The following is a 12,333-nucleotide window of genomic DNA, read 5'->3' as shown; positions in this document are numbered from 1 at the left end:
GACAAACCAGCAGCACCCTGACAAAGCAGCAGCCTGACCCTGACAAACCAGCACCCTGACAAAGCAGCAGCCTGACCCTGACAAAGCAGCACCCTGACAAAGCAGCACCCTGACAAACCAGCAGCCTGACAAACCAGCAGCAGCCTGACACTGACAAACCAGCAGCAGCCTGACCCTGACAAAGCAGCAGCCTGACCCTGACAAACAAGCAGCAGCCTGACAAACAAGCAGCAGCCTGACAAACAAGCAGCAGCCTGACAAACAAGCAGCAGCCTGACAAACAAGCAGCAGCCTGACAAACAAGCAGCAGCCTGACAAACAAGCAGCAGCCTGACAAACAAGCAGCAGCCTGACAAACAAGCAGCAGCCTGACAAACAAGCAGCAGCCTGACAAACAAGCAGCAGCCTGACAAACAAGCAGCAGCCTGACAAACCAGCAGCACCCTGACAAACCAGCAGCACCCTGACAAACAAGCAGCACCCTGACAAACAAGCAGCAGCCTGACAAACAAGCAGCAGCCTGACAAACAAGCAGCACCCTGACAAACAAGCAGCACCCTGACAAACAAGCAGCAGCCTGACAAACAAGCAGCAGCCTGACAAACCAGCAGCAGCCTGACAAACCAGCAGCACCCTGACAAACCAGCAGCACCCTGACAAACAAGCAGCACCCTGACAAAGCAGCAGCAGCCTGACACTGACAAACCAGCAGCAGCCTGACCCTGACAAACCAGCAGCAGCCTGACCCTGACAAACCAGCAGCAGCCTGACAAACCAGCAGCAGCCTGACAAACCAGCAGCAGCCTGACCCTGACAAAGCAGCACCCTGACACTGACAAAGCAGCACCCTGACACTGACAAAGCAGCACCCTGACACTGACAAACCAGCAGCCTGACAAACCAGCAGCCTGACAAACCAGCAGCCTGACAAACCAGCAGCAGCCTGACAAACCAGCAGCCTGACAAACCAGCAGCAGCCTGACAAACCAGCAGCAGCCTGACAAACCAGCAGCAGCCTGACAAACCAGCAGCAGCCTGACAAACCAGCAGCAGCCTGACAAACCAGCAGCAGCCTGACAAACCAGCAGCAGCCTGACACTGACAAACCAGCAGCAGCCTGACACTGACAAACCAGCAGCAGCCTGACACTGACAAACCAGCAGCACCCTGACAAACCAGCACCCTGACAAAGCAGCAGCCTGACCCTGACAAACCAGCACCCTGACAAAGCAGCAGCCTGACACTGACAAAGCAGCAGCCTGACCCTGACAAAGCAGCAGCCTGACAAAGCAGCAGCCTGACAAAGCAGCAGCCTGACAAAGCAGCAGCCTGACAAAGCAGCACCCTGACAAAGCAGCAGCAGCCTGACACTGACAAACCAGCACCCTGACACTGACAAACAAGCAGCACCCTGACACTGACAAACAAGCAGCACCCTGACACTGACAAACAAGCAGCACCCTGACACTGACAAACAAGCAGCACCCTGACACTGACAAACAAGCAGCACCCTGACACTGACAAACAAGCAGCACCCTGACACTGACAAACAAGCAGCACCCTGACACTGACAAACAAGCAGCACCCTGACACTGACAAACAAGCAGCAGCCTGACCCTGACAAACCAGCAGCAGCCTGACCCTGACAAACCAGCAGCAGCCTGACCCTGACAAACCAGCAGCAGCCTGACCCTGACAAACCAGCAGCAGCCTGACCCTGACAAACCAGCAGCAGCCTGACACTGACAAAGCAGCAGCACCCTGACACTGACAAAGCAGCAGCAGCCTGACACTGACAAAGCAGCAGCAGCCTGACACTGACAAAGCAGCAGCAGCCTGACACTGACAAAGCAGCAGCAGCCTGACACTGACAAAGCAGCAGCAGCCTGACACTGACAAAGCAGCAGCAGCCTGACAAAGCAGCAGCAGCCTGACAAAGCAGCAGCAGCCTGACAAAGCAGCAGCAGCCTGACAAAGCAGCAGCAGCCTGACAAAGCAGCAGCAGCCTGACAAAGCAGCAGCAGCCTGACAAAGCAGCAGCAGCCTGACAAACCAGCAGCAGCCTGACAAACCAGCAGCCTGACAAAGCAGCAGCCTGACAAAGCTGCACCCTGACAAAGCAGCAGCAGCCTGACACTGACAAACCAGCAGCAGCCTGACAAACCAGCAGCAGCCTGACAAACCAGCAGCAGCCTGACACTGACAAAGCACCCTGACAAAGCAGCACCCTGACAAAGCAGCACCCTGACAAAGCAGCACCCTGACACTGACAAACCAGCAGCAGCCTGACACTGACAAACCAGCAGCAGCCTGACACTGACAAACCAGCAGCAGCCTGACACTGACAAACCAGCAGCAGCCTGACACTGACAAACCAGCAGCAGCCTGACACTGACAAACCAGCAGCAGCCTGACACTGACAAACCAGCAGCACCCTGACAAAGCAGCAGCCTGACCCTGACAAACCAGCACCCTGACAAAGCAGCAGCCTGACCCTGACAAAGCAGCACCCTGACAAAGCAGCACCCTGACAAACCAGCAGCCTGACAAACCAGCAGCAGCCTGACACTGACAAACCAGCAGCAGCCTGACCCTGACAAAGCAGCAGCCTGACCCTGACAAAGCAGCAGCCTGACAAACAAGCAGCAGCCTGACAAACAAGCAGCAGCCTGACAAACAAGCAGCAGCCTGACAAACAAGCAGCAGCCTGACAAACAAGCAGCAGCCTGACAAACAAGCAGCAGCCTGACAAACAAGCAGCAGCCTGACAAACAAGCAGCAGCCTGACAAACAAGCAGCAGCCTGACAAACAAGCAGCAGCCTGACAAACCAGCAGCACCCTGACAAACCAGCAGCACCCTGACAAACAAGCAGCACCCTGACAAACAAGCAGCAGCCTGACAAACAAGCAGCAGCCTGACAAACAAGCAGCACCCTGACAAACAAGCAGCACCCTGACAAACAAGCAGCAGCCTGACAAACAAGCAGCAGCCTGACAAACCAGCAGCAGCCTGACAAACCAGCAGCACCCTGACAAACCAGCAGCACCCTGACAAACCAGCAGCACCCTGACAAACAAGCAGCACCCTGACAAAGCAGCAGCAGCCTGACACTGACAAACCAGCAGCAGCCTGACCCTGACAAACCAGCAGCAGCCTGACCCTGACAAACCAGCAGCAGCCTGACAAACCAGCAGCAGCCTGACAAACCAGCAGCAGCCTGACCCTGACAAAGCAGCACCCTGACACTGACAAAGCAGCACCCTGACACTGACAAAGCAGCACCCTGACACTGACAAACCAGCAGCCTGACAAACCAGCAGCCTGACAAACCAGCAGCCTGACAAACCAGCAGCAGCCTGACAAACCAGCAGCCTGACAAACCAGCAGCAGCCTGACAAACCAGCAGCAGCCTGACAAACCAGCAGCAGCCTGACAAACCAGCAGCAGCCTGACAAACCAGCAGCAGCCTGACAAACCAGCAGCAGCCTGACAAACCAGCAGCAGCCTGACACTGACAAACCAGCAGCAGCCTGACACTGACAAACCAGCAGCAGCCTGACACTGACAAACCAGCAGCACCCTGACAAACCAGCACCCTGACAAAGCAGCAGCCTGACCCTGACAAACCAGCACCCTGACAAAGCAGCAGCCTGACACTGACAAAGCAGCAGCCTGACCCTGACAAAGCAGCAGCCTGACACTGACAAAGCAGCAGCCTGACAAAGCAGCAGCCTGACAAAGCAGCACCCTGACAAAGCAGCAGCAGCCTGACACTGACAAACCAGCAGCAGCCTGACACTGACAAACCAGCAGCCTGACACTGACAAAGCAGCAGCCTGACACTGACAAAGCAGCAGCCTGACACTGACAAAGCAGCAGCCTGACCCTGACAAACCAGCACCCTGACAAAGCAGCAGCCTGACCCTGACAAACCAGCACCCTGACAAAGCAGCACCCTGACAAAGCAGCACCCTGACAAAGCAGCACCCTGACACTGACAAAGCAGCAGCCTGACCCTGACAAACCAGCACCCTGACCCTGACAAAGCAGCACCCTGACAAAGCAGCACCCTGACAAAGCAGCACCCTGACACTGACAAAGCAGCACCCTGACACTGACAAACCAGCAGCCTGACACTGACAAACCAGCAGCCTGACACTGACAAACCAGCAGCAGCCTGACAAACCAGCAGCAGCCTGACAAACCAGCAGCAGCCTGACAAACCAGCAGCAGCCTGACAAACCAGCAGCAGCCTGACAAACCAGCAGCAGCCTGACAAACCAGCAGCAGCCTGACACTGACAAACCAGCAGCAGCCTGACACTGACAAACCAGCAGCAGCCTGACACTGACAAACCAGCAGCACCCTGACAAACCAGCACCCTGACAAAGCAGCAGCCTGACCCTGACAAACCAGCACCCTGACAAAGCAGCAGCCTGACACTGACAAAGCAGCAGCCTGACAAAGCAGCAGCCTGACAAAGCAGCAGCCTGACAAAGCAGCACCCTGACAAAGCAGCAGCAGCCTGACACTGACAAACCAGCAGCAGCCTGACACTGACAAACCAGCAGCAGCCTGACACTGACAAAGCAGCAGCCTGACACTGACAAAGCAGCAGCCTGACACTGACAAAGCAGCAGCCTGACACTGACAAAGCAGCAGCCTGACCCTGACAAACCAGCACCCTGACAAAGCAGCAGCCTGACCCTGACAAACCAGCACCCTGACAAAGCAGCAGCCTGACCCTGACAAACCAGCACCCTGACAAAGCAGCACCCTGACAAAGCAGCACCCTGACAAAGCAGCACCCTGACACTGACAAAGCAGCAGCCTGACCCTGACAAACCAGCACCCTGACAAACCAGCAGCCTGACAAACCAGCAGCACCCTGACAAACCAGCAGCACCCTGACAAACCAGCAGCACCCTGACAAACAAGCAGCACCCTGACAAACCAGCAGCACCCTGACAAACCAGCAGCACCCTGACAAACCAGCAGCACCCTGACAAACCAGCAGCACCCTGACAAACAAGCAGCACCCTGACAAACCAGCAGCACCCTGACAAACAAGCAGCACCCTGACAAACCAGCAGCAGCCTGACAAACAAGCAGCACCCTGACACTGACAAACCAGCAGCAGCCTGACAAAGCAGCACCCTGACAAACCAGCAGCAGCCTGACAAAGCAGCACCCTGACAAAGCAGCAGCAGCCTGACACTGACAAAGCAGCAGCAGCCTGACACTGACAAAGCAGCAGCAGCCTGACACTGACAAAGCAGCAGCAGCCTGACACTGACAAAGCAGCAGCAGCCTGACACTGACAAAGCAGCAGCAGCCTGACACTGACAAAGCAGCAGCAGCCTGACACTGACAAAGCAGCAGCAGCCTGACACTGACAAAGCAGCAGCAGCCTGACACTGACAAAGCAGCAGCAGCCTGACACTGACAAAGCAGCAGCAGCCTGACACTGACAAAGCAGCAGCAGCCTGACACTGACAAAGCAGCAGCAGCCTGACACTGACAAAGCAGCAGCAGCCTGACAAAGCAGCAGCAGCCTGACAAAGCAGCAGCAGCCTGACAAAGCAGCAGCAGCCTGACAAAGCAGCAGCAGCCTGACAAAGCAGCAGCAGCCTGACAAAGCAGCAGCAGCCTGACAAAGCAGCAGCAGCCTGACAAAGCAGCAGCAGCCTGACAAACCAGCAGCAGCCTGACAAACCAGCAGCAGCCTGACAAACCAGCAGCAGCCTGACAAACCAGCAGCACCCTGACAAACCAGCAGCACCCTGACAAACCAGCAGCACCCTGACAAAGCAGCAGCAGCCTGACACTGACAAACCAGCAGCAGCCTGACACTGACAAACCAGCAGCAGCCTGACACTGACAAACCAGCAGCAGCCTGACAAACCAGCAGCAGCCTGACAAACCAGCAGCAGCCTGACAAACCAGCAGCAGCCTGACAAACCAGCAGCAGCCTGACAAACCAGCAGCAGCCTGACACTGACAAAGCACCCTGACAAAGCAGCAGCACCCTGACAAAGCAGCAGCACCCTGACAAAGCAGCAGCACCCTGACAAAGCAGCAGCACCCTGACAAAGCAGCAGCAGCCTGACAAACCAGCAGCACCCTGACAAACAAGCAGCAGCCTGACAAACCAGCAGCAGCCTGACACTGACAAACCAGCAGCAGCCTGACAAACCAGCAGCAGCCTGACAAACCAGCAGCAGCCTGACAAACCAGCAGCAGCCTGACCCTGACAAACCAGCAGCAGCCTGACACTGACAAACCAGCAGCAGCCTGACAAACCAGCAGCAGCCTGACAAACCAGCAGCAGCCTGACCCTGACAAAGCAGCACCCTGACACTGACAAAGCAGCACCCTGACACTGACAAAGCAGCACCCTGACACTGACAAAGCAGCACCCTGACACTGACAAAGCAGCAGCCTGACAAAGCAGCAGCCTGACAAACCAGCAGCCTGACAAACCAGCAGCCTGACAAACCAGCAGCCTGACAAACCAGCAGCCTGACAAACCAGCAGCCTGACAAACCAGCAGCAGCCTGACAAACCAGCAGCAGCCTGACAAACCAGCAGCAGCCTGACAAACCAGCAGCAGCCTGACAAACCAGCAGCAGCCTGACAAACCAGCAGCAGCCTGACACTGACAAAGCAGCAGCCTGACCCTGACAAAGCAGCAGCCTGACAAAGCAGCAGCCTGACACTGACAAAGCAGCAGCCTGACCCTGACAAAGCAGCAGCCTGACACTGACAAAGCAGCAGCCTGACAAAGCAGCAGCCTGACAAAGCAGCAGCCTGACAAAGCAGCAGCCTGACAAAGCAGCACCCTGACAAAGCAGCACCCTGACAAAGCAGCAGCAGCCTGACACTGACAAACCAGCAGCAGCCTGACACTGACAAACCAGCAGCAGCCTGACCCTGACAAAGCAGCAGCCTGACACTGACAAAGCAGCAGCCTGACAAAGCAGCAGCCTGACAAAGCAGCAGCCTGACAAAGCAGCAGCCTGACAAACCAGCAGCCTGACAAACCAGCAGCCTGACAAACCAGCAGCCTGACAAACCAGCAGCCTGACAAACCAGCAGCCTGACAAACAAGCAGCCTGACAAACAAGCAGCACCCTGACACTGACAAACAAGCAGCACCCTGACACTGACAAACAAGCAGCACCCTGACACTGACAAACAAGCAGCACCCTGACACTGACAAACAAGCAGCACCCTGACACTGACAAACAAGCAGCACCCTGACACTGACAAACAAGCAGCACCCTGACACTGACAAACAAGCAGCACCCTGACACTGACAAACAAGCAGCACCCTGACACTGACAAACAAGCAGCACCCTGACACTGACAAACAAGCAGCAGCCTGACCCTGACAAAGCAGCAGCCTGACCCTGACAAACAAGCAGCAGCCTGACCCTGACAAACAAGCAGCAGCCTGACCCTGACAAACAAGCAGCAGCCTGACCAAGCAGCAGCCTGACCAAGCAGCAGCCTGACCAAGCAGCAGCCTGACCAAGCAGCAGCCTGACACTGACAAAGCAGCAGCAGCCTGACACTGACAAAGCAGCAGCAGCCTGACACTGACAAAGCAGCAGCAGCCTGACACTGACAAAGCAGCAGCAGCCTGACACTGACAAAGCAGCAGCAGCCTGACACTGACAAAGCAGCAGCAGCCTGACACTGACAAAGCAGCAGCAGCCTGACACTGACAAAGCAGCAGCAGCCTGACACTGACAAAGCAGCAGCAGCCTGACACTGACAAAGCAGCAGCAGCCTGACACTGACAAAGCAGCAGCAGCCTGACACTGACAAAGCAGCAGCAGCCTGACACTGACAAAGCAGCAGCAGCCTGACACTGACAAAGCAGCAGCAGCCTGACACTGACAAAGCAGCAGCAGCCTGACACTGACAAAGCAGCAGCAGCCTGACACTGACAAAGCAGCAGCAGCCTGACACTGACAAAGCAGCAGCAGCCTGACACTGACAAAGCAGCAGCAGCCTGACACTGACAAAGCAGCAGCAGCCTGACACTGACAAAGCAGCAGCAGCCTGACACTGACAAAGCAGCAGCAGCCTGACAAAGCAGCAGCAGCCTGACAAAGCAGCAGCAGCCTGACAAAGCAGCAGCAGCCTGACAAAGCAGCAGCCTGACAAAGCAGCAGCAGCCTGACAAAGCAGCAGCAGCCTGACAAAGCAGCAGCAGCCTGACAAAGCAGCAGCAGCCTGACACTGACAAAGCAGCAGCAGCCTGACAAAGCAGCAGCAGCAGCCTGACAAAGCAGCAGCAGCAGCCTGACAAAGCAGCAGCAGCAGCCTGACAAAGCAGCAGCAGCAGCCTGACAAAGCAGCACCCTGACAAAGCAGCAGCCTGACAAACCAGCAGCAGCCTGACAAACCAGCAGCAGCCTGACAAACCAGCAGCAGCCTGACACTGACAAACCAGCAGCAGCCTGACACTGACAAACCAGCAGCAGCCTGACACTGACAAAGCAGCAGCCTGACAAACCAGCACCCTGACCCTGACAAACCAGCACCCTGACAAAGCAGCAGCCTGACAAAGCAGCAGCCTGACCCTGACAAACCAGCACCCTGACACTGACAAAGCAGCAGCCTGACACTGACAAACCAGCAGCCTGACAAACCAGCAGCACCCTGACAAAGCAGCAGCAGCCTGACAAACCAGCAGCACCCTGACAAAGCAGCAGCCTGACAAAGCAGCACCCTGACAAAGCAGCACCCTGACAAAGCAGCACCCTGACAAAGCAGCACCCTGACAAAGCAGCACCCTGACAAAGCAGCACCCTGACAAACCAGCAGCCTGACACTGACAAAGCAGCACCCTGACACTGACAAACCAGCAGCCTGACAAACCAGCAGCCTGACAAACCAGCAGCCTGACAAACCAGCAGCCTGACAAACCAGCAGCCTGACAAACCAGCAGCCCCCTGACAAACCAGCAGCCCCCTGACAAACCAGCAGCCCCCTGACAAACCAGCAGCCCCCTGACAAACAAGCAGCACCCTGACAAACCAGCAGCCCCCTGACAAACCAGCAGCCCCCTGACAAACAAGCAGCACCCTGACAAACAAGCAGCACCCTGACAAACAAGCAGCACCCTGACAAACAAGCAGCACCCTGACAAACAAGCAGCACCCTGACAAACAAGCAGCACCCTGACAAACAAGCAGCAGCCTGACAAACAAGCAGCAGCCTGACAAACAAGCAGCAGCCTGACAAACCAGCAGCAGCCTGACAAAGCAGCCTGACACTGACAAAGCAGCCTGACACTGACAAAGCAGCCTGACACTGACAAAGCAGCCTGACACTGACAAAGCAGCCTGACACTGACAAAGCAGCCTGACACTGACAAAGCAGCCTGACACTGACAAAGCAGCCTGACACTGACAAAGCAGCAGCAGCCTGACACTGACAAAGCAGCAGCAGCCTGACACTGACAAAGCAGCAGCAGCCTGACACTGACAAAGCAGCAGCAGCCTGACACTGACAAAGCAGCAGCAGCCTGACACTGACAAAGCAGCAGCAGCCTGACACTGACAAAGCAGCAGCAGCCTGACACTGACAAAGCAGCAGCAGCCTGACACTGACAAAGCAGCAGCAGCCTGACAAAGCAGCAGCAGCCTGACAAAGCAGCAGCAGCCTTACAAAGCAGCAGCAGCCTGACAAAGCAGCAGCAGCCTGACAAAGCAGCAGCAGCCTGACAAAGCAGCAGCAGCCTGACAAAGCAGCAGCAGCCTGACAAAGCAGCAGCAGCCTGACAAAGCAGCAGCCTGACAAAGCAGCAGCCTGACAAAGCAGCAGCCTGACAAAGCAGCAGCCTGACAAAGCAGCAGCCTGACAAAGCAGCAGCCTGACAAAGCAGCAGCCTGACAAAGCAGCAGCCTGACACTGACAAACAAGCAGCACCCTGACAAAGCAGCAGCAGCCTGACACTGACAAAGCAGCAGCAGCCTGACACTGACAAAGCAGCAGCAGCCTGACAAAGCAGCAGCAGCCTGACAAAGCAGCAGCAGCCTGACAAAGCAGCAGCAGCCTGACAAAGCAGCAGCAGCCTGACAAAGCAGCAGCAGCCTGACAAAGCAGCAGCAGCCTGACAAAGCAGCAGCAGCCTGACAAAGCAGCAGCAGCCTGACAAAGCAGCAGCACCCTGACAAAGCAGCAGCACGACACTGACAAAGCAGCAGCACGACACTGACAAAGCAGCAGCACGACACTGACAAAGCAGCAGCACGACACTGACAAAGCAGCAGCACGACACTGACAAAGCAGCAGCACGACACTGACAAAGCAGCAGCACGACACTGACAAACCAGCAGCAGCACGACACTGACAAACCAGCAGCAGCCTGACCCTGACAAAGCAGCAGCACGACCCTGACAAAGCAGCAGCACGACACTGACAAACCAGCAGCAGCCTGACAAACCAGCAGCAGCCTGACCCTGACAAACCAGCAGCAGCCTGACCCTGACAAACCAGCAGCAGCCTGACCCTGACAAACCAGCAGCAGCAGCCTGACAAACCAGCAGCAGCCTGACAAACCAGCAGCAGCCTGACAAACCAGCAGCAGCCTGACAAACCAGCAGCAGCCTGACAAACCAGCAGCAGCCTGACAAACCAGCAGCAGCCTGACAAACCAGCAGCAGCCTGACAAACCAGCAGCAGCCTGACAAACCAGCAGCAGCCTGACAAACCAGCAGCAGCCTGACAAACCAGCAGCAGCCTGACAAACCAGCAGCAGCCTGACAAACCAGCAGCAGCCTGACAAACCAGCAGCAGCCTGACAAACCAGCAGCAGCCTGACAAACCAGCAGCAGCCTGACAAACCAGCAGCAGCCTGACAAACCAGCAGCAGCCTGACAAACCAGCAGCAGCCTGACAAACCAGCAGCAGCCTGACAAACCAGCAGCAGCCTGACAAACCAGCAGCAGCCTGACAAACCAGCAGCAGCCTGACAAACCAGCAGCAGCCTGACAAACCAGCAGCAGCCTGACAAACCAGCAGCAGCCTGACAAACCAGCAGCAGCCTGACAAACCAGCAGCAGCCTGACAAACCAGCAGCAGCCTGACAAACCAGCAGCAGCCTGACAAACCAGCAGCAGCCTGACAAACCAGCAGCAGCCTGACAAACCAGCAGCAGCCTGACAAACCAGCAGCAGCCTGACAAACCAGCAGCAGCCTGACAAACCAGCAGCAGCCTGACAAACCAGCAGCAGCCTGACAAACCAGCAGCAGCCTGACAAACCAGCAGCAGCCTGACAAACCAGCAGCAGCCTGACAAACCAGCAGCAGCCTGACAAACCAGCAGCAGCCTGACAAACCAGCAGCCTGACAAACCAGCAGCCTGACAAACCAGCAGCCTGACAAACCACCAGCCTGACAAACCAGCAGCCTGACAAACCACCAGCCTGACAAACCAGCACCCTGACAAACCAGCACCCTGACCCTGACCTGATGTGTGTCTTACATATAAGGTTCAGAATTACCTGTTTTAGTTTCCATTCATACCTTTATGAATTAAGATTTTCTGAGTGGAAATGTTAAAATCATATAACAATATTTTAACAGTGGAATGAATGCATAAGCAATTAAGGAACTGTTAGTTAAATCCACATGAAGCAACATAACGTCTTTAGTAGTAAAATGTGATGTATCTAGGAGTGACAATATGTTTCCAAACATTTGTATGTGCTGTGGTTTGCTGACACTAAATAATGTTAGGGGAAACAAAAAAACGACCTATTGACAGTTACAGGGTAGTGTGATTCTTGTAATAAACTTAGTTTTACCAAAGTCCTGTGTTAGTATTCAGTACAACATACACTGCATACATCCATCTTGCTTTCAGTGAGGGAAGATTTTTCTTTAAAAAAAAAAAAAAAATTTGTTCCTTGGTAAAGTTGGTTTGTCTCACAGGTACCGAATTTGTATAATTAAAATAAGATAAGATATTGACATAATATATTTTTGGTTTTATAAACAACTGACAGGAAAAACAAAAACCTGAGATATTACCATATCCAGTGGTAAACAATAATCAGTCCCAAAAGGGCTTTCCTATATTTTGCATTTGTGTCAAACGTCCACATTATCAGAAGTACTCAGGAGTCCAGACGGTCTCCAGCAGCACTGGCATACAGCTCTCAGCTCACAGACGCCACCTGGCGAGTGAACGTGGCAGAACCCTGTCTGTGCTGGAGCCGGACTGCCCGTGGCATCAGCCTAGAACCTGCTCTGCTGATGCTTGCCGCTGGTTCCGGGGATCGGAATGAGCATCTCGTCAGGAAGCCTCAGC

The sequence above is a fragment of the Brienomyrus brachyistius genome, unplaced genomic scaffold (genome assembly GCF_023856365.1).
Source record: "Brienomyrus brachyistius isolate T26 unplaced genomic scaffold, BBRACH_0.4 scaffold319, whole genome shotgun sequence".
In the NCBI taxonomy this organism is placed as follows: Eukaryota; Metazoa; Chordata; class Actinopteri; order Osteoglossiformes; family Mormyridae; genus Brienomyrus; species Brienomyrus brachyistius.
The sequence above is the reverse complement of the archived record's forward strand: the minus strand, read 5'-3'. Positions refer to the sequence as shown.